This window comes from Vigna radiata, chromosome 10 (genome assembly GCF_000741045.1).
Source record: "Vigna radiata var. radiata cultivar VC1973A chromosome 10, Vradiata_ver6, whole genome shotgun sequence".
Lineage (NCBI taxonomy): Eukaryota > Viridiplantae > Streptophyta > Magnoliopsida > Fabales > Fabaceae > Vigna > Vigna radiata.
Genome location: NC_028360.1, coordinates 7,967,782 through 7,991,972, shown reverse-complemented (window position 1 = coordinate 7,991,972; position 24,191 = coordinate 7,967,782). Strand labels below are relative to the sequence as shown.

Below are 24,191 nucleotides of genomic sequence, written 5' to 3'. Positions count from 1 at the left end.
TTCATAACTAACCCCAACTGCAACTAGCAAGTTTACTAATTCTTTTTCAACATTTCACCATTAAGATATCACCTCCTTTCTTCAAAACATCATTAAAACTTCTTTATCTTCAATTCTTTAATCCATACCCTTACATGATACACATTTCAAACAGAATTACAATACATTAACACTCAATCACAGAACCAACCTCCTTTAAATACAACAAATACATTCAATCTCATCGTACCAAACATATTAAAATACACATCTAATTTACTAAAGGCATAATTACTCGTCCAAATTAATAAGCAAACCACTACTAAACATGTAAAACACTTATAGTTAAAGATAAAACATCTAGCTTCTCTTACCTTAGAGAAATCTAGACAGCTCTACCAAAACCTCGATCGATGCTTGTACCGTAAGGAAACTCTAGAAAAACCTACAAATCACCAATCGGTGATAGAAAACAAACGTTAGAACCTAAATTGAGCTAAGATTCAAGAAAGAGAGATAAATTCTCATGCGAGACAGAAAACCTGCATAATCACAAATTTAAGAGAAAACCTAGAAAAAAGAAACGAAACTTACCGGCTCAAATCAAGAAATTGATCGGTAGGGATTGTAGCCCTCGATGTCAGGATCGCCTAGACACTTCCTAATCTTCGAACAATTGAACGAGGAGTAAGAATTTGTAGAGAGAAATGAGAGAGAACAAAGAGGAAAGAGTTTAGAGAGATAATAAGACGAGATTTATAAAGTTCTATTTATATTATAAGATTATTTTAAAATAAATTATTCGGTCTCATTATTTTAATACACCTATCTACTCTAATACTCTATCTTCTAGGTTCTTCCATACCTTGAGTAGAAAGAATTTACTAGTTCATAAAGGAAATTTCTTCCTACAACCCAAGAATGCACTAACAGTAAAGAATTTATATATACTAACAATATATATAAATTCGTATTTCTTTCTATAGTCTTCATTTAATGGACATATAATTTATTTTAATTGGTAAGAAATTCTTCTTATAAAATTTTATATACATGTCTTTCAAGACAAAGCATTCTTAGCATCATAATCATACAAAAGACTTAAAGCATTTTGAATTGTTATTTGCTACAATACTAAGACTTTCATAAAATTGGACAATCGCAAGAAACATCAGAAAGAAATAAAGACTCAAAGAAAGCTCATTCAATTTTCAATAAAATCCTGCATTGTTCTGAACAAGAACAATCAGAAAATCTCGAAAAATATTTGTTAACTCATTATTGTTCATCGGTAGCCAATTTCTACCAGGCACATACAAATAAAACAAATTAAAACAAAATTGTATGAGTGGTAAATCATAAACAAAAACAAGTTCATAAAATTTTACTCACATTCACATGAAAGTGAAAAATAATTGTCTAATCATCCTACCTGACAGAAATATACAAGAATGGTCACTGACCTTTTGTACAGAGCTTTTACATCTTCTCCAAGTAATGGACTTTCAAGAAAAACATCGCCACACTCTTTCAAAAGAACTTCCTCAACTTCAAATGCTCGATCACCATAATACTTGTTCCATTCAAATCACATTTTTGAAATTAATTCCTTCTTGAAACAAATATTTTCTTTCCTAGACTCCACCTTTTACTTGGAATGGCTAACCTTTCTATATATTTCAAAGGTAGCAAGTATTGACTAAATATTAGGAGTTTCTCTCCGGCTGATTCACATAAATTTAGCATGTTCCAAAAGAATTTGGACTTCACACCATCTCTGGTATCTAATTTTTCTATCAGAGCATCAATTATATCATCAGATATATTATTTTCTCCACATTTTTCAGCTAAAGATTTCAGTTTATGGTGCAAATAGACGACGCTTCCTACAAAAGATATTTTGAACTTTCCAGATGACTTTTTTAATTTTTCAATGTCAAGCTTTTGTTTAGGGCTAAGATTGAGAACCACAGTAAAATCAACGAGACCAGGAAGCTCATCAAGAAAATCCCCCTTATGACAATGAAGGACGTTGTTTGTCATCTCGCACAGATCTTGTATGACAGCTACTTTCCCTTTAAAATTTGTGCCCTTTAAAGTGTTTTCAACAACATCACAAAAGGTTCTCACACCTGGTATATGACTTTTACTATAATGCCTGTGGATAGCCTTTGATGTTTCCCTCTTCAAAAACTTTGGACGAACAAGATCTAGAATGTTAAACACCTCCCTGACATGATTTTGATAAAGCGTTCTTGACAGAACAACTTTTCTAGGTTTTTTCATTCCAAGGATTATGCCCCTCGTCTAAAATAAAAATTGAAGGATTCTTGAGTAAAATCTTTTGGCAAAATAATGATATATCATTGGTCCCTTATCACAAATTATAGAGGAGAATTGTTTGTATTCTAAGAAAAAGGATACTTTTCTTCTCCATCCATAGCTTGAATACTTCCAATTGTTGACTTCTACTAATTGTCTTCACTGTATAAAAGTTGTATAGAGGTATGTCCTCCACTTGCCATGTTTGAAACTCCTTTTTCCATGTTGACAATATTCCCTTTGGAAGCACCATCAATGGTCTTGCATTCGAATACTTGTCTAGAAAACTTTGCATGAAACTTATTACCATAAATGTTTTCCCTAATCCTGAAGCATGGACTAAGATGCAGCCACCAAGATGATCACCCGCAAGATTTCTAAGAAAAGAAAATTGAATCTGTCAATTTGATGAGGTTTCATTTGTTTCATGTGTCTAGGATGTGCTGAGAATTTAGTTACAATGAGATCATCTTCACCAACATTATTTGCAAATACATCTGCTTTTGCTTTGGTGTTATGGGTAGGGATGACAAAAAAATTCGTACCAGCGGATATCTGCGGATAAAATCCACGACGGATAGTTATACTCGTAGATATTTACTACCTGAAACCCGCGAATAGCAGATATTTTAATACCCACTTATAAACGGATTGGGTTCGGGTATTATACTATTTGTACCTGCGGATATCCGCTCCCCGCAAAAAAAAAAAGTTTATATTTTATTAGGTTAAATTTAATTAAAATTAACATTAATTTATATTTTACAAGGTTAAATTTAATTAAAATTGTACTATATGAAGTATATCGACCGAAATTAATAGTCATTTATGGACAATTAACAGGTATTAATAGGTCAGATTGTCTTACGCTTTACAAAATATATTGTATTAATTATTGATTATTGGGTTTGATTGCCTAAAAATATACTGCACTAATGGTTAATTAATGGGCTTGTCTGCCACAGATGTAAAAACATATTCATACTAAAGATTCAATAAATCTAAATATATCAAACAAGCACATTTAATCATATTCAGATTTACAAGAATAAAAGCGGAAGCAAAAAGACCAACCTCCAGTTATTGTTGTATGCTTGCCTAATTTCTGGTTTCTGAACCCTTGCTCTTAAAACACGATGGTGATGTATATGAAGTAAAGAGTAGGCTCAGTGACCAGATATGAAATTTTCTATAATCTGTAGTACTCCAAAAACCATCACAGAGTATTTAACGTTAGAAGAGATTGTTGCGGGAATCATGGGCACACCCACACACGTTTGAAAACAGTTTTTATTTAAAATGGGCCACTTTCAGAATATTAACTACTTTTATAATATTAACTAAAAAAGAAATAAAATAAATGGGAAAAGATATAATCTTAAAATGTAACCTCTTTTCTGTATAAGGCTAACATTCTCCCACTTGGTCCATTTTATTCAACCATCAAACGTAATAAGAGACCAAATATATGAATCATGGCGACAGTTCCTCTAATAATGAGTATTATCTCCCATGTATTACGATGTATTTAGTCTCACATCACAAGCTCGTAACTTTAATGAATAAACCATATGTTTATTCTAGGTCACAACTAAATGAGTTTTTTCAAAGTAATTAATTATATGCACAAATAATTGAGAAAACATTAAATTGAATAAGAGTTTTATCAAAATGAAAGTACTTACAATGATTGTCATATCATGGAACCAAGTCCCATTCGCGTTACATGATCCTTAAAATTCTTTGGTGGCATGCCTTTAGTTAAAGGATCAGTAATCATCAACTGAGTGCTAATGTGCTCAATGACCACTTTCTTTTCTTTAACACGTTCTCTTATGGCTAGATATTTAATATCGATGTGCTTACTTCGACTTCCACTTTTATTATTCTTAGTCATGAAAACAGCAGCAGAGTTATCACAATACAACTTCAGTGGCCTAGCAATTGAGTCCACAACTCTAAGGCCAGATATAAAACTCTTCAACCCTACACCATGTGCAAAAGCCTCAAAACAAGAAACGAACTCAGCTTCCATAGTAGAAGTAGCAGTCAAGGTCTGCTTTTTGCTACTCTAAGATACTGCTCCATCAGCTAACATAAAAATGTAACCAGACGTTGATTTTCGTGAATCAACGCAACCAGCATAGTTTGAATCGGAGTAGTCAATCACTTCTAAATTAGCAATTTGTCTATACATGAGCATGAAATCTTTTGTTCCTTGAAGATATCTCATTACTTTCTTTGCAGCTTTCCAGTGGTCAACACCTGGATTACTCTGATATCTTCCTAAAACTCCAACTGCAAATGCAATGTCAGGTCTAGTACAAACTTGAGCATACATAAGACTTCNGACAGCTGAAGCATATGGAATATTTTTCATTTGTTCCCGCTCAAGATCATTTTTCGGGCATTGACTTTAATTCAAATTTTTCACCCTTTACAATGGGAGCTACACTTGATGAACAATTCTTCATGTTAAACCTCTCTAAAACTTTGTTAATATAGGTCTCTTGAGACAAACCCAAAATGCCTCGAGATCTTTCCCTATGGATCTCAATGCCAATGACATAAGATGTCTCTCCCATATCCTTCATGTCAAAGTTCTTTGAGAGAAATTGTTTCACTTCATATAGCAAACCCTTATCGTTGGTTGCAAGCAAAATGTCATCCACATATAAAACAAGGAAACAAATCTTACTCCCACTGACCTTTTGGTATATACATTGATCCATGATGTTTTCTTCAAAATCGAATGAAGTGATAACATCATCAAATTTTAGATACCATTAGCGGGAGGCTTGTTTTAATCCATAGATGGATTTATTAAGCTTACATACCAATTGCTCACTGTCTTTAGAAAAGAATCCTTAATTTTGTTTCATGTAAACCTCTTCCTCTAGATCACCATTAAGGAATGTTGTTTTCACATCCATTTGATGTAACTCAAAGTCAAAATGAGCTACTAATGTCATAATTACTCGGAAGGAATCTTTCTTAGATACAGGAGAAAATGTCTTTGTGTAGTCAATTCCTTCTCTTTGAGTGAATCCTTTGGCAACAAGTCTTGCCTTATGTCTCTCAATGTTGCCTTTTGAGTCCTTCTTGGTTTTCAAGACCCATCTACATCCAATGGATTTTACACTATCAAGCAACTGAATAAGATCCCAGACTTTGTTGGATGCCATAGAATCTATCTTGTCTTTCATAGCATCATACCATAGGTTTGATTCTTTAGAACTCATGGCTTGTGAAAACGTTTCAGGATCATTTTCGGCTCCAATGTTGTAATCTGATTCTTGTAAATACACTTCATAATCACTAGAAACTGCTGGTCTTCTAATTCTAGTAGATCTTCTTAATGTTGTTTCAACATCTTGATGAGAAGCTTGTTGTTCAAATGGTTGTTCAACATTTACTTGTTGCTCATCATCAACAACTTGATCTCTATTATCATTCTCAGCAGTTTGTGGAACTTCAATTATTGGTTGTTCAATACGCTTTTGAACTGGAGGAACGTGAATGACTATCAATCTTTCATTTGATTGAGAGGTTTGAGCTTCATAGTGATCTTTTTCAAGATCAACGTCTTGATTTAAATCACTCCCACTAATCAAGTCATTTTCAAGAAACTTTGCATTTCTTGATTCCACAATCCTAGTGTTATGATTTGGACAATAGAATCTATACCCTTTGGACTTTTCAGCATATCTAATGAAATACCCACTAATAGTCCTTGGGTCTAGTTTCTTCTCTTGTGGATTATAAATTCTTACTTCAAACGGACATCCCCAAACGCGTACATGTCGTAAACTAGGTTTCCAACCTTTGAATAACTCAAAAGGTGTTTTTGAAACAGCCTTAGTTGGGACCCGATTTACTATATACACAGCCGTCTTAAGTGCTTCAGTCCACAAGAACTGAGGAAGCTTTGAATTACTCCTCATACTTCTCACCATATCCATCAAGGTTCGATTTCTTCTTTCTGCTACACCATTCTGATCTGGAGAGCCAAGCACGATATATTGGGCAACAATCCCATGTTCTTGAAGAAATCTAGCAAACGGACCAGGTGTTTGTCCATTCTCCGTGTATCTATCGTAGTACTCTCCACCTCTGTCTGATCTCACAATCTTAATTTTCTTTCCACATTGTAACTCTACTTCAACCTTAAAAACTTTAAAGGCATCTAAGGCTTCATCCTTAGAACGAAGTAAGTACAGATACATGTATCGTGAGTAATCATCTATAAAGGTGATAAAGTATTTTGGACTACTTACATCCATATCCGGACAACAAATATCTGTATGAATAATTTCTAGTAAATTTGAACTCCTCTTAGCACCTCTTTTAGACTTGTTAGTTTGCTTTCCCTTTATGCAATCCACGCAAGTCTCAAAATCAGTAAAATCCAAAGTACTAAGTACTCCTTCATTTACTAATCGCTCAATTCTCTCGATGGAGATATGTCCCAATCTTCGGTGCCGTAAAACAGAAGAATCCTCATTCATAACACATCTTTTTAACCCAGCGGAAACATGCATAGAACTATAAGCAGCATTGTTTTGCAATTTAATAAAGTAAAGACCATCGCATAATTCCCCAAAGCCAATAACTTTGGATTTATTCAATAAAGTAAAACCAGAATCCATAAAATTAAATGAAAAACCCAAAGGTGGAAGTTGTGAAATTAAATTCTTGCTAAAACTAGGAACATAAAAGGTCTTTTCTAAACATGAAACAAAACCACTGCTTAAAACTAAATTGCACGTCCCAATGGCTTCAACATGTGAACTCATCTTGCTTCCTGAATAGATGCGTTGTTCACTTCCCATCGGTTTCCTTAGGTTTTCCATACCCTGCAAGGTATTAGAAACATGGATTGTAGAACCAGCATCAATCCACCATGTGTTATGATTAAAACTAGTCAAATTAGATTCATAACAGACAAAAGCATACAAATTACCTTTCTTTTCAAGCCAATCCTTAAACTTTTGACATTCCTTCTTCATGTGTCCCTTCTTTTTACAAAAGAAACATCTGGACTCCTTCTTAATAACTGGCTGAGCAGGAATCTTTCCCTTCTTATTAACTTGGTTCTTCTTATTCTTAAATGAAGTGGTCAAGTTCACCTTTTCCCCTTCTTCAATCAATAGCCTTTCTTCTTCTTGAACACACATGGTCAATAATTCATTAATAGACCACTTGTCCTTATGTGTGTTGTAAGAGATTTTAAAGGGAGCATAATGGTGAGGCAAAGTGCACAAAATATAGTGCACTAGGAAAGAATCAGAAATGGTAACTTCCAAAGTTTTTAGTTGAGCCACAATGTCCCTTATGCGCATGATATGATCACGCACTCCTCTAATTCCAGTGAGCTTTAAGGATGAAAACTGCATTATAAGAGTGCTAGCAAGAGATTTATCAGATGTCGTAAACTGCTCATCAATAGCCTTCAGTAAATCCTTGACATTCTCATACTGATCAACCGAACCCTGGATTCCAGCGGAAATGTTGATTTTTATGAACGTTACGGAGAGACGAGTTGACCTCTCCCATTTTTTCATAAAGTTCAATGGCATCTGAATTGCTAGTCTCAGTAATACCCGGTGGTTCTGGTTTTCTAATAGCATAGTCTATGTCCATCCAGCCTAAATGAAGAAGAATTCTCTCCTTCCAAATCTTATAATTATCTCCTTTCAATTTGGGAATACCACACTTGATATCAGAAATATTCACAGATTGAGAAACTGCAAATTCAAAATCATGTTCATTATCATAATTTGAGACTAAAATAAATGTCATGCTTTACCAATGCAAAACATGTATTTACCAATGAGTCTATTAATATAAAATTTGTCTGTGGGCTAAAGCCTTACTCAATTAGACTCATTTAACCTTATGATAAAACTATTAAATTATATCACATTCCTAATTCCTGTGGGAAAATTAAGAATTATAATCAATATTTTATCCTAATTAATTATACAAATGTAACAAAAATCCTGTGAGTATATTTCATCACACTATATATAATTAATTACAAATAATGTTTCAATAAAGTGATCTTTATAATATAATTTAATTAATTAAAAATGTTGTGACTACTCTCCAATTATTAAAAAAGTTATATTTATCACTAAACATTAAATTATCTTTAAGTCTTATATTTAATCTAAATAAAATATAATATTCAAAATTTATTATACTAACACTAATATTAGTATAATGTCCACGCACACTTTAATCTTAATTGCATGTATAACCGTGCATATCATAATAGCATAATGTATATGTATACATATTACATGCATATAACAGCAACGTGAAAAAGCACTTTCAATAAAACGTTCAACGCATCATTCTATACTATGCCTCCCGCACACCATAACATATTATATATATATATATATATATATATATATATATATATATATATATATATATATATATATATATATATATATATATATTAACGTGCATATAACAGTAACAGAAAAAAGGCATCAATATAAAACGTAAAACAATGAATAATATATATTTATATATATGTGAAAAGCAAGTGCAGAATGAAAAGATCAATATGAATTAAAACCAGAAAGCAGGAGCGTACCTTTCACCTCCAGTGCACGTATGTATGTAACAGGTAAAGAAGAAAATAAAATAAAAATTGAAATATATGTTTTTGAAGGATGTCCAAAATGAAACGCAAAACCTAATGTCGTTTCAATCATCTTCAACCTCAAGCATCAAAAATTTCAAAGAAAAAATTTCACAGCAAAATTTACCGAAAGCTTTCTTCTTTCTACACAGTTTTAAAACAATAGATAAAATTAAAAAACACAATACGCACAGAGGAGTGAATCAGACAAGGCAGAGGATAAACATGCTCTGATACCAAATGTAAAAACATATTCATACTGAAGATTCAATAAATCTAAATATATCAAACAAGCACATTTAATCATATTCAGATTTACAAGAATAAAAGCGGAAGCAGAAAGACCAACCTCCAGCCATTGTTGTATGCTTGCCTAATTTCTGGTTTTTGAACCCTTGCTCTTAAAACACAATGGTGATGTATATGAAGTAAAGAGTAGGCTCAATGACCTGATATGAAATTTTCTATAATCTGTAGTACTCCAAAAACCATCACAGAGTATTTAACATTAGAAGAGATTGTTGCGGGGGAATCATGGGCACACCACGTTTGAAAACAGTTTTTATTTAAAATGGTTCATTTTCAGAATATTAACTGCTTTTATAATATTATCTGAAAAAGAAATAAAATAAATGGAAAAAGATATAATCTTAAAATGTAACATTTTTTCTGTATAAGGCTAACACCCTATAAATATACTAGGACCACCAACCCTCTGATCAATTCAACTGAAACAAAAATTAAATTTTAATTTAATTTTTATTATATTTTATATAATTTTTTGTAATTTTATTTAAATTTTATTTTAATAATTTATAAAAATATATATTTTTTTAAATATTTACAGGTATCCGCTAGTATCCACTAGTTTTAAAATATCCACGGATATTTTTTAAACGGATATTCGTATAGGTAGTAGGTCGGGTAACGGTGGATTTTTTATGTCGGGTCGAGTTGTGAGTAGGCACTATCCGTGCCTGACCCGACCCATTGTCATCCCTGATTATAGGAGTCATGTGCATAAGTCCTTGTGCTACGTTTAACCTTCAAAAAAATATAAAAATAATAAATAAAGTCAACCTCCAACACTTCCAGTCTCAGCGAGAAGTAATACTTGTCGCTAGAATATAAATAATAAGAATTAAGCACAGATATTATTTTATAACGTTGTTAAGTCCACACATTATATGAAAATCACAAGTTGCTATCTGTTGTATGTTTATGTCCCATTCTCCTATAAAATTAATATGTGTTGAGCATCTAACTCGAACCCATAATTAAAAGTGATCATAAAACTAAAAGTATGTTTTAGGTTTATCACATTCATTAAGAAAAATATTATTGCAAAAGCATTAGTCTAACCTTGTACTGAAACTCAAATATGGCTTCAATTCTTCGGTCAATAATTCCACAAACCCGACAAACATAACCAATATCATTTCTTAAAATAAAAGAATGATCACAATCCTCGTTTCTTTCTGCTTCTTCATGGCCTCTTTCTACTTCATCTGGCAGAGGATTCACGGAAACAACCTAGTAGAGGGAACGATTAAATTACATCAATGCCAAAGGAAGGAGCTCTGAAACTGCAATTTGCAAGTGGACTTCAATGTAATAAGTAATTTACTTGAATTTAAATTTCGATGTATATAAAAGTAGTTTTACAAAGCAGAAAATAAAATTGCAAGTGACATTTACATGTAATGGGAGCCTTACATATTGTATACATACAACAAGTAACAACGAATAAACGAGAGCAAAACATTCGAGACTAATAAGGATAATTGTATGCCAAAATGTACAATGTTTCAACAATTCAACTCATATAACTACATATAATATGAATTTCAAGATTTTTTGTTCATAAATCGATGACTGATCTAGTTAACACAGCCACTCAAATAGGAACTGTGTTATAATTCTTTATCTATTGATTTATTTTCTCGACATTTGGATGTTAAACTATAGTCATTTTCCTTATCTTCATAAGAAAAATCTATCCTCTCAGCAACCGTCAACCAAACACATCAATTTTAGTAAAGAATTACAAATTAAATTACACAAAAAAAAATCATCCAATTAAATTACAGGGTTGACTTGATGATCATCTTCCTCCTTTATACCGATATAAACACCTTTACCCGTGATACTTGTCTCAATTTTCGGATCTTTACTTTTGCGATGGTTAGAAATGGAAGTACGCTATCTCTAAACCCATTGTTTGAGACAGAACAGTAAAGCATGTCAGCGAAACAACTTACATTGAAATGAAGAGAAAGAAAAAAGAGCCAGCATCTTCTCATGAAGAGCAGCTACAGATTTAAATCTAAATACACAGAAACTTAAGAAGTTAGCTAAAGGCAAATGTGTGGAACAGAATGCCCACATATAGATCTAGCTAGTATAGACAATACATCTCTTTCATGCCGAGGTATAGAATTAATGGGTGGTCTAATAATGGTCCGACAATAGGATCTCACGATGATAGGCTCCAACTAGGCTTTATTAGAAAGTGGATTTTAAGCCTAACTTATCTCTACAAAATTGGCTTGTAAAATGAAGTTTTAAGCTACTTATATATTATAAATTGGTCTTATCTCTAGTCGACGTGGCATTTCTAACAAAACTATTCAAATGAAAAATTGACCCAACATGTTCATGATTAAACGCATACATCATCATTCACTATTCCCTTTTCAACATTAATATGTGAATAGCAGGAGCAAATAAAAAGAATATAAACAGATAGTACGACATCCAGAGAAAATATAAATCCAGACATATCCTCTATTCTCACTTTCAAACCCATCAATTGCCCAATCACCATGTATAAAGGATCAACGGTAAACATTCAAGTCTAGTAATTTTGTCCAATCCAATGGTTTCCAAACTATGACCACAAGGAAAAAAAGTTTATTCAGTGAAACTAGGTCAGAGTATCTAAAAATTAATGACTTAATTTAAGATAACTATGCAGTCTTAAGAAAGTAAAGGATTTACAATTTTTGGCAATATTTGCTTCATGCTTGAAATCAAGGAAAAAAGAATTATGCAAGAAAGAGCCAATGTTTTAAAAGAATCTTCAGCCACACCACAAAAGGTTGAAAATAAATGCTACAATTTAGTGGTGTCTACGTGGTTAGTTACCACATTCATGAATTGATTAACAAGTCCAGATACTTTGTACGGTCTAAGTATCTGCATTTTTACGGTTTCTTCTATCTCCTTTGTGACACTTCCATATTTCTCATGCTCTATATGAACCACAACCTCCGAAATTGCAGATGATGTCGTATGGTCAGTGACATCTGATAACTTCTGTCTTTTGCCTATGTCATGGCCAGAGAAAGATCATGGTTTCACAAAAGGAAACTAAACTCAAAAGAGCCGTAGATATTCCATGAAGCATAACCAAATATTCTCAATGTTTATATACTTCCACAAGACTCAAGTATTATGTTACACAAACCCAACAGGTTTCAATTCTTACCAGCAACTATTCAAATCAAAACAAAACAAAAAAGAAAATCATAAAATAATAAAATATAATTAAAGAAAAAAACTTTAAAATAGTATTTTACATGTTTTTTTTTTCTGTTCTCTAATTAAAATTCAAGTATTACCATGATTAGCATAAAAAAAAGCACAATAGATAATTAGCGTAAAAGAAAATGTTCAGACTCAACCTTCTTATAATACATGCACAGAAACCACTCTACAGTAAAAGGAATTTTATATATATATATATATATATATATATATATATATATATATATATATATATATATATTCTCATTAAATCCTAAAATAAAAAATGAAATAATCCATCAAAAAATTGGGATAAAATTTATAGAAATTGCAAATAATATAAGTGGTGATCAACATTTTTTTAATGTCAAATTTTAAAAAAAAAAAAATAGAAGAAAAAAAAAGCAAGAAAAGGAAGAATATACCGGTTGAACGACAGCGCTTAGCTGCTAACATGTCAACATAGGACTCCATCGCTAACTTTCAATTAAATAAAGAATCTGAAACTTGGAGAAAAACAGATAAAAATATTGCAAACTAAAAGAGAAAGATAAAAAACAAGTGTTGAATTTATCCATTTTCTGTAAGAAATTGTAGAAAAACAAGAAAACTATGGTTACCGAGAAGAAGAAATGCTGAAGACTGAAAATGAATTTGAGAAATGCAGAGGAAAAGCATGTAATTTATAGAGTGAGTAATGCATTTTCCATCGGTCACAATGGTCCTGTGTCTTGCAACTGCACCATTCATGCAGTGTGGATGCGGAATTAACTGCGAGTGTGTGTTGATAAAGTTGATCAAGAAATTCGAACGGTTAGATTCATGTGATACCAAAATTTTTAACTATATGATTGGTGTCCCTCAAAGTGTACTTTTCAATCTGCGTGTGATTCGTGATTAGACGCACTTAACAATGGATGTAGTTAAAAATACATGTAATAATTTACATAAAATATTTTTTTTTTAATTTAATGAAATAGTAATTTTAAGTTTGCTTAATGGCATCATTGATAAAAATTAATAACATTATCTTAAATTTTGAAACGAAAATTTTAGGACACAAATAATCTAGACACCCATATATAAGTATATTTATTTATTGTATTAAATGGAGAGATAAATGATTAAATATATAGAAAACGGCACAATCATTTTATTACAAAGAGGTGTCATGAATTTCAATAAATGCATAATTTTAACTATTCTGGAAGAATCATTAATTTGATGAAAAATTAGGAAAAGAAGAATTAAATTTTAGATGTGTGGTTATTTAATATTAATCATAAAAATTAGTGTTTCAATTAATTTAACGTTATTAAAAATAGTTTTAAGTAAATTAATTGCATGCTTACTTTTAGGAAGCAACTTTAGAAAAGAGTCCATCATTATAATAAGATTTTAATTTTTAGAACTTACATTGGATAAAATGTAGAAAGTTGACTTTAGATAAGATTCTTATATATTAACAATAAAAAAATTAATATTTTAATAATTAAATAATTTTTAAATTGTAAAAAAAATGTAGATGAAAAATTGACTCAAAAGGAGAATATAAGGTAAAATTAATTTATCTAATAAATCCGAAATTAGTTTTTCTAAATATATAGATTCAATTTCAAATCAAAATGGTAAAGGTGAATAAATATGTATTAGAACTATATATTAAAATTTTAGATAAATCTAATTGTTAACTAGGTTAAAATTAAAGTTTTACTGAAGTAACTTAAAAATAGAATTTAAGTGGTTTTCAAACTTAATATCCAGATGCGAAATTTATTCCTTTAAGGATAACCATCCAATTAGAAATAGAACGATCAAGATTATTTTATATGTCTTATGGACCATATATTAAATTATCAGGTCAATCTAATGGTAAACAAAACGGGGATTAATGTTTTTACTGAGGTAACTCGAGAACATAATTATAGTGTTAATCAGGTTACTCAAAGATGCGAAATTTATTTTTCTAAGTACAGATCTCTAAATAAAAATCTAAATAGTCAAAAGGGAATAAGATCTTTTAGGAGTATATAAAAATTTCAGTTTAATCTTAGGATAAATTTAGTGGAAACTAAAATTTTACTGAAGTAACTTTGTGACAGAAATAAGTGATGGTTAATTTACTCAAGATTTGTGAAATTCATTCCTTTAATTACATACCTTAATTTAAAATTTTGAACGGTCAAAGTATATTAATATACCTCAAGAATTATATATCAAAATTTAAGCTTAATGAAATGGTAAACAAAGTAGAGATTAATGTTTTACTATGGTAACTGAGAAATGGAAAACATGAAAAACAAAGTTAAGGACAACCAAAAAGTTAGTTTGTCCTTTGTTTTGATTTTTTTTAATTGATTAATTAATTATTTTATAAAAATATATTATATTTTGATAAAACGTATTCTACTAGGTTTGAACCCATGCATTAAGTGTTGTAAGATATTTGCCATATGAGCTACCATTCATTTTTGTTTAACTTACCACGTAACTTATTAATCACATATTTTACCCATAAAAATAATTACTACTAATAACACTAAGAGAAAATTACTACGTTTTATTAAGATGAATATTTTTATGAACCTTACGTCCTTCTTAACAACAAAAACTTTCGACCTTGAAAATTGTACACTTCACAAAAAAAAAAACAAGAAATCCTCGAACCCTTACTTACCTCTTTCTCTCTCATTCCTAGTTCCTCTCAATCCTTTCTCTTTTGTCTTTTTTCACTTCAACATTCTCTCTGTCATCCCTATAGTAGCCCCAACTAAAAAACTCAAAAACACTCACCTAACCTTAATCCACCTTCCTCACTTATCCAATTTGTTTCTCTCTCATCTTCATCCTCTCTCACATCCACACACAATAACCCGTGACACCACAATTTGTTGTTCTTGCTCTGTTCGTTCATTTGTTTTTCACTTCAATAACAAAATAATTGATGATGTTGATGTTGATTTTTGATTGGAGGACTGTGTTGTCTCTTTTTCCTTCTGATTGTTATTAAATTTGTAAAAAAAGTAAAGTCTACGATAATTTCAAAAGAAAAAAATAAAACAAGAAACCCCTCACGAAAAGACGTTAGCATCAACCCATAATAGTTACAAAGCATTTAGTTTCTTAATACCAATTTTGATAAAATCATAGAAATGAAAGGAGTAGAAGTTAAGTTATGAGCGTGATGGTAACAAATTTATTAAATTTAAATTCCAATTTGAAATTCAGTGCATTTTATTTTTCTTAATTTCATCTCTACGGCAAATGATAAATCAGAATGACAACATCATGTTTATAATTTTGATAAAATCATAGAAATGAAAGAAGTAGAAGTTAAACTATGAGCATGATGGTAACAAATTTATTAAGTTTAAATTTCAATTTGAAATTCAGTGCATTTTGTTTTTCTTAATTTCACCTTTGTGGCAAATGATATATTAGAATAACAACATCATGTTTATATTGACCAAACATGTTGGAGATGTGAATTGTTTAAAATAAATTTACATGATGTGATTTACTTTTGAAAGTAATTTTCTAGTCCAATTGAGAGCTAACAGGTTCATTATGACTAGTTTACTAATTTCAGGTTGATTTTTAATAAGTTGGTATATCAATGCAGTTCTTCTTGGAAACTACTCAATATGTGTAATTAGCTAGAATATTTTTATTCTTTTTACAAAAATAAAATGAAAATATGTTTATCCATATGAAACATTCGAAAGGTAATGAGCAGTGGTCTCTTTTCTGAATAAGGGGACAAAGTCAAATGCAACAATTTTCTCTGTTCATAACTCTCTTCAATAATTTGTTCCTGTTAAATCATTTAGTACAATGTGCAGGAGCTTCATTTTTTGTTGTGTTTTGAGGTTGGTTATATGTAGGAAAGTGGAAAGTATATTCTGAAATATTGTTTTCAACGGAAAATATGTTTTGAGAATTATTTTTAAGAGTTGACTTCAGAAATCCATTTTCTGGACAATAACTTACCCATTCCGGAACCTCCTTTTCATATAAGGTCTTTTCTCTTCTGAAAAATATTTCCGGACAACTTAATAGTCAAAATATCAAATTTCCATGGAGATAAACTATTAATTCTAAAATTAACGAAATTTAATAACAATCAGAAGGGAAGAGATATAACACAATGCTCCAATCAAAAATCAACATCAACATCATCAATTATTTTGTTATTAGAGTGGAAAACAAATGAACGAACAGAACAAGAACAAAAAATTGCGGTGTCGCAAGTTACTGTGTGAAGGTGAGAGAGAAACAAATTGGGTAAGTGAGGAAGATGGATTAGGATTAGGTGATTGTGTTTTTATTTTTCTCAATTTGTGCTATTGTAGGGATCACAAAGAGAATGTTAAAGTGGGAAAGATGAAAGAGGAAGAGTTGAGAGGAATGAAGAATGAGAGAAGAGTAAGTAAGGGTTTGAGAGTTTCTTTTTTTTTTAAATTTTAGTTTTGAAAATGAAAATTATTCAAATACTCTTAACTTTAAAACTTATAATCCATAATATATGAGGGTATTTTTGTCTACTAAAATCCGATACACTTTACTAAAATGTACCCACTAAAAAAAAAACTTACATGTTAACAAACCCATATATATATATATATATATATATATATATATATATATATATATATATATATATATATATATATTTTTAAATTTGGTGAAAAAAAAAATAAGGTGAAGGGAGAAAGTCCATACTATTAACATACGAATAAACCCAACATTTCATTTTAGTTGCCCAATCTTTCTTTTCTTTTACTTTTTGAGAATTTCATTCTACACCTCCTAAATTTCAACATGAACTCCTATGAATTTAAAAAATTTAAATATTCCTTTTTAGAATTAAATTTATTAGGTATTGATTGTGTTAGTATAAGAATGCTTGTATACATTTTTTTAAGGTTGTAATGTGTTTTGTGGTATTGGAGATTTCGGTAAGTCATGTTCTCTATTTTAAAATTTTCAGTTTCAATTTTGAATTGTGTACTATAGAGATATTCTGAATTATACAATTTTATATTAAAAATAATTTTATTTTATTTGAGAATGTAAAATTCAGAACACAATTTTTCAACATATATAAGAACAAATTTGTCACCTCATGCGTTTGGAGGAAGAAGAAATCACATTAATTTTTTTTAATGATAAAAACTATAAAAATATTTATTATTATTATCAACAAACTAAATTTACCAACAGATGCTTAGGTATTGAGATAATATCCTTCGGCAAAGATATAAAAAAATTAAATGAATTTGAAAAAAATATATAATAACCTCTGTTTTCTTTATTATAATAAAAAAAATGAGATTAATGTTGTAATATTTTTTAATATTAGTAGTGCTTTCAACTATATTTTAAATTATTGTTTTAATAAAATAAGAGATTGAAAGATGAGTAGTATATTTATGTTTACAAAAAAAAAAGTACGAACTTAAATCAATTTAGGATTATGTGCCAAATAAGATCTTAGTGAAGAGATTACTATTAGAAAAAAAATAAGATTCCAAGAGAAATATTAGGATGTATATATGAGAGTGAATAATTAAATTAGTTATAGTAGTTAATTGTCTCGATAATGTTGGGTTTGAATTTGGGTTCCCTTTTCTTTGGTTTGTTAATATTACGAATTTTTTTTAATTTTAAAAATGGATAAATTATAGTATTTTACTTGCTAAAAAATTGTCAATATTCTCTTAATAGTGTTTGCATTTTGTTGTAGAATTATTTGAATTAACCCGTTATATAATTAATTACTTTTGGAAGATGCGGTGGATTTAAACAAGTTAAATATGTGTGTTTGGATCAAAATAAAATTAATAAGCTTCGAGACTTAAAAAGACTATTTAGTAAAGAATTCTGAATTTTGGTACTATATTCTTTTAAATTACTCTCTGTTAATTTTAATATTAAACTAAATTAATTCAGTATGATATTCTTTTAAACCAAACTATTTTTTATATTTTAAAATATATTAATATTTTTAATATATTAAAATTATTATATTTTAAAATCATAATAAACAAAAGTAGTACAAAAACTCACCTGAAAATATAAATATTTCTTTGCAAAATTGTTGCATCCTCTCATTATGAAATTGAAATTTCATTTGTATTAAAAAGTGGGTTTTAAGGTTAATTCAATCCTACAAAATTGATTTGTAAGGTAAGGTTTGTATCTCACTTATATATTATAAATTTTTGACCTTATCTCTAGTCAATGAAAAATTTCTAACACACTTTTTTCACATCAAGATATAGACATTTCGTGTCCAATAGTAAAAATTGGATGATCTAATAACGATTCGATAACAGATTAAATAGAATTGCCAAATATATTGACTGCATCTAATTTGTTTTAAATGGACTGCATTATAATAAATATATTGGAATGGAAAGTTGGAACTATATTATTAGAATTTCTTTTGGAGTTTTTCTTTTTTTTATGATGCTTTTAATTTGAGAATGACCTATTTCCCTACGTGTTAAAAATATCTAAAAGTGAAATTATAAAAATACCCATTTCTTAATTAACTTTATATTTTAACTAAAAAATTATAAAAATTATATAATAAGAAGAAAAAAAATGGTAGATGACATAGAATCCTTCCAGAAGTGATGAGATGTGGGGCTAATTCTCATCTCTCTCTTTTACAGCTAACATGATGCTATGAAAGAAACAAAAGAACACTAATAAACATTCTTATCTTCTCTTCCACTCAATCAATTTGTCTTCTATTACAACTTTTGTTCCACAATTCATGAATTATCTCAATCAATTGAGTTGGTCGAAGTTGTTATGAGATTCTCTTAATATCCATGAAAATACAATATATCTATCATTAGTTAGACAGCAATTATGAAAAAAAAAAAAGGAGAACTTATAGAGTGTTTTAAGATTTAGTTAGTAACCTAAATTTCATTTTTCAAAACCAAAAAAAAAAAATCTCATTGGAAGAATTTGATTGTAAAACTGAAGAAGACTAAAGAAGAAAAATATAAATTGAAAATTATTAAGACCAGCTCATAAAATATTAACACATTTCAAACCTAAAACTTTGAAATAATAGATATATATATATGGATTTTAAGAAGAGTCCAAACAAAATATAAAAATGAAAAATCATAAATTTAAATATAAAGATTAAATTAATACATAAATCTTTTATTAGTTTAATTTGTCTTTTTTTAAATAATATTAGTGTCAATTTATTAGAAGAGATCATATAGACTCTATTTAATTAATTAGAATTTAATTGAGTAAAGAATAAATATAAAAATAAAAATAAATCAACTATCTAAATATTAAGTCAAATTACTAATTAAACTTATTCTTTTTAACTAATATTAGAGATATTTTTTCTTTTTTGTCAATACAGTGGAGTTTATTGTTTTTTATTATGAATATAAGACTAATCTTGTGAGGAATAATTTATCTCTACATTAATAATTTTGATTTTTTTTAAGTGATATATATATATATATATATATATATATATATATATATATATATATATATATATATATATATATATATATATATATATATATATATATATANATATATATATATATATATATATATATATATATATATATATATATATATATATATATATATATATATATATATATATATATATATATATATTCATATCTTCGCGTAAGTGACAATTTCATTTATTTTGTTTTTGTGTTTTTAAAATTTCATTCATGGTATAAAAAAACACAACTACTCAGATACGATATACTTGAGTAATATGAGAAAATGGACAGTGAGGAATGGTTACTTCAATTAATAATTAAAATTTACAGAATTAAAACATTGAATAAAATTACTGAATTTTTTAGATATGAAAAAATTGTCAAATCAATTTATGAATACATTTGAAAAATCTGATTAAAATAAATGTGAAAAGTAAAGTTTCACCTACAAATTAATTTATAGACTTTATATATAGTTCCCATTATTATAGAAAAAAAAATATTGAAGATGGTGTTGTTTTGGCCATTGTAATGCCATGTGTGACCACATTTCTTTGTCTTGTAGGTTTCTAGAAAGTGGGACATGGCCACACTTAGTATTCCCTGGCGTTTGGTACAACAAATATTTTTTAGTTGCTTGCTTTTAATTAATGAGATTCTTTATGCTGTTGGTGCCACCAATCTTATCATCTTTTTTTCTATCTCTAATATAACATCAAAGACACATACCTAGATTTTTTACGAAAAAAACTAAGTCACACTAATTATTGTAATGTTTTCGTGAAACTATTTTTTTTTTTCAATTTATATCAATATTTTGGAGGAATACATGTAATAACCCAAATTTTTGCAGCTATAACATACTGATATCAAAAACACAAAAGATAATAGAAATATATAGAAAATATTATGAATAATTTTTCGATATAAAAGATTGTCCAAATAGTATTTCAAAATGTATAGTTCTACTTGTATAAAATATTTTTCTTATATCTATCTATAATTGTGTAGGTTGTTAGATGTGTGTTGATAACATTAATGTTTCTTGTTAATCTTTCAATTATCCTATGTTTATTGTTAACATTAATGTTTCTTGTTAATCTTTCAACTATCCTATGTTTATTCAGAAGAAAGATAACAATACCATAATAGACTACACAAGTAGAAGTACAAGGATAAGTTAAATTATTAAATATCATACCAATATGAACATAATAAAAAATCATTATATAATTACAATCACACAATATTACGCTCACAAAGATCATGACTCTTTCATACTTATCATACATCAAACACAAGACATCTAAAAGATTTAATATACTGATTAGAATATGAGCTCAAGCACTTATTATACTCATCTTTCCTCCTTAAGATTCTCTACCATCTCATGTCCACATATGATGCTAACAAATGTAATAGGATAAATCATGCATATGTACATTTGATCCTCAAAGTCAAATATGTTTATGAGGACCCCTTTCAACTCTCACTTTAAGTATATTTTCCCTTATATGAATTCAATCACTTAGTAGAATTAGGATAATCTCATTATAAACTCTAACATCAATACACTCCACACATCAACTAAACATAGTAGCGTTTCTCCTTAGAAATTACAACATTCTCATTCCACCACATGCAACATATCAAATTACAACTTTTACTTTCATTATAAAGCATGTTTACATTTCTTTAAAACTCTAACTACAAATACAAAGTAGTTTCTCAAGATCACTCATATATTTGAACATATATTTCACATCACATTTGACAAACTCACCTAACAAGTTCACTTATTCGTTCAAGAGTCTGCTCATCCAACAAGCAGGTCTCCTCTGACTTTGTCAAACCTAAATTGAACACTCACCCAACGTGACTATATAATGCAAACTAAAAATCTGCATGACAAGTGATACTCCAAATCCTAATTGAATGTTTTCTTTCTCTATATAAATCTAAAAATAACCAATGTGATTAAATGGATTCATCAACGAGTCAATCTAGACAAAACAAAATGGCAATAATTATATCTAGCTTCTCTTACTTTATCTGATACTTCTAAAGATTTTTATAACACTTCTCCAATAGCTTATAAGACAAATAACTCTATCTACTCACAAAAACATCGTCGATCTGAACATACTACTAAGATCACAAATAAACAAAGAATATTTTAAGTATATTTAAGCCATATGCAATATTTGAACACAAATTTGATTTTAAAAAATGGTACAAAATAAAACTCATTTACTTTATTGTAAAGTCGATGGTGGTTTGTGACTGAAGAACAAATTAAAGTTAAATTTCTTAGAGAATAAAAATATTAATAGAATTGATTTTTAAAGAAATAATAAGATTTTATATAATAAATTTGAAAGTAGAAAAAAGTATTTATAACATATACTGGTTATTAATAAAATATTAAAGTATTATTTTATTAAATTATCTTTTACTTAAATATCCATTTTTGGATCTTCATAATATACTTTATAGTATTTTATGAACATTTAGTATAATGTTAAAAGAAGTATTGATATAATGTATTTTAATAATTAAGAGAAATAATTATAAAATAAATGTTTTGTATAATTTTCCAATTCCATTTTCAAAGCCTTTGGTATAATTAGTGTAATTTTTTTTATTCTAAAATATTTTATGTCTAGGATGTACAAATAGAAGTTATAAAGACTTTGATGGTTAAACGACTAAAAGTAAATAAAAAGTTATAAGGTACTTCAAGACAAATAATATTTTCAAATATAATAAATAACTTTAACATTTATCGAAATGATGAAGGTGAATTAAGATATAACATTAAAGAATATAAGATACATTATCACAAGAATGTCTAACTTTGTTTTATAAATCTAATATTTTGTTAAAGAAACAAAATAAACTATTACAATATAACTTTTTTATGTTTCCATCACTCACTTTGCACTTCTACATCTGAAGTTACATCACACTGTGAGAAAATCATTGAAAAATATAACAGAAGAAAAACATTACAATCATTCAATTCTAGAAGGAAACGTTTCGCTCGTTCTTTCCAAATCTTCAATAATATCTCATTTTAATATACTTTTTAAATTTTAAATAATTAAAGATAAAAGAACAAATATTAAATATGTATAAAACTACCTTTTATAATATTATATTTTTATTTTAAAATATAATCAAAGATGAAATATAAATTGTTAAAAGGTATTTTTAACAATTTATAACTTCTTCCACCGTTTAAGACGTCTTTTAAGAACAAAATCATTATAGAACATATATTTTAAAGCGGATAGTATTTTGGATTATGAGTAACAATGTTATTCGACGGACTTGGAATTAGAGTATTAACACTCATCATGGGTTCAAAATGACAGAGCTCTCTTCGTTCCAAAGTGGATAACATGTCAAATTGAGGGTAATTGACCATAATGATATCACTTGGGATTGGAAGATTAACACGAAGCACATGTTCCAAAATGGACAATATCTTAGATAAACAGTTATTAACCCTAATAATGTTACTCGGTAGACATAGGATCAAAATATTAGTGTCTACAATGGGGTTGATAACAAAGTTTTAAGACGAACCGTTAGTTTCTCAAGCCCTCCATTGGGAATGAACAGTCATTTCTCTTAAACTTTTATTAGAGGTCTATGTTCTTCCACACTCAATAATCTTATATTGCTTAGGAATCGAGACTTAAAAGGCAGTTTAAATAATTCTCCTTTTATCCTTTGAAAAACTTCTTTTAAAAATAAAATCTTAACGAAACACAAATTCTAAAACGAACAAAATAGATTAACTTAAAATCAAAACAAAAATTTAAAATACATGAATGAAAGTGGAAATTATTTTCATATTTTATTATATAATTATTTTAAAAATTTAAAATATAATTAATAGAAAAAATTGTGAAACTATATATTAAACAAAATTCTTTTTATATATTATCATAGACTATAAAAATAAGTAATGAACCGTTCTAAAATAATTAGTTTCAGAAGTATAATTATTTATTTCACTTTAATCAAGTAATTTTTTTTTATCATGTGATAAAAATAATTTTTAAAAAAAATATATATTATTTTTTAAGTTATTAAACACCAAAATTAGTTTGTAATCTTAAAAATTTATTATAAAAACTCTCAGCATTTCAAAAGTTATATATATAATTATTAGTTGTTTTTAGATG

The 24,191-nt window shown here is 28.5% G+C and overlaps 1 pseudogene; it reads right to left on the bottom strand.

Moving 5' to 3' along the window:
- Positions 1-1,581: 1,581 nt before the first annotated feature.
- LOC106774755 lies at positions 1,582-12,961 on the bottom strand (annotated as a pseudogene).
- Between the last annotated feature and the right edge of the window lie 11,230 nt (positions 12,962-24,191).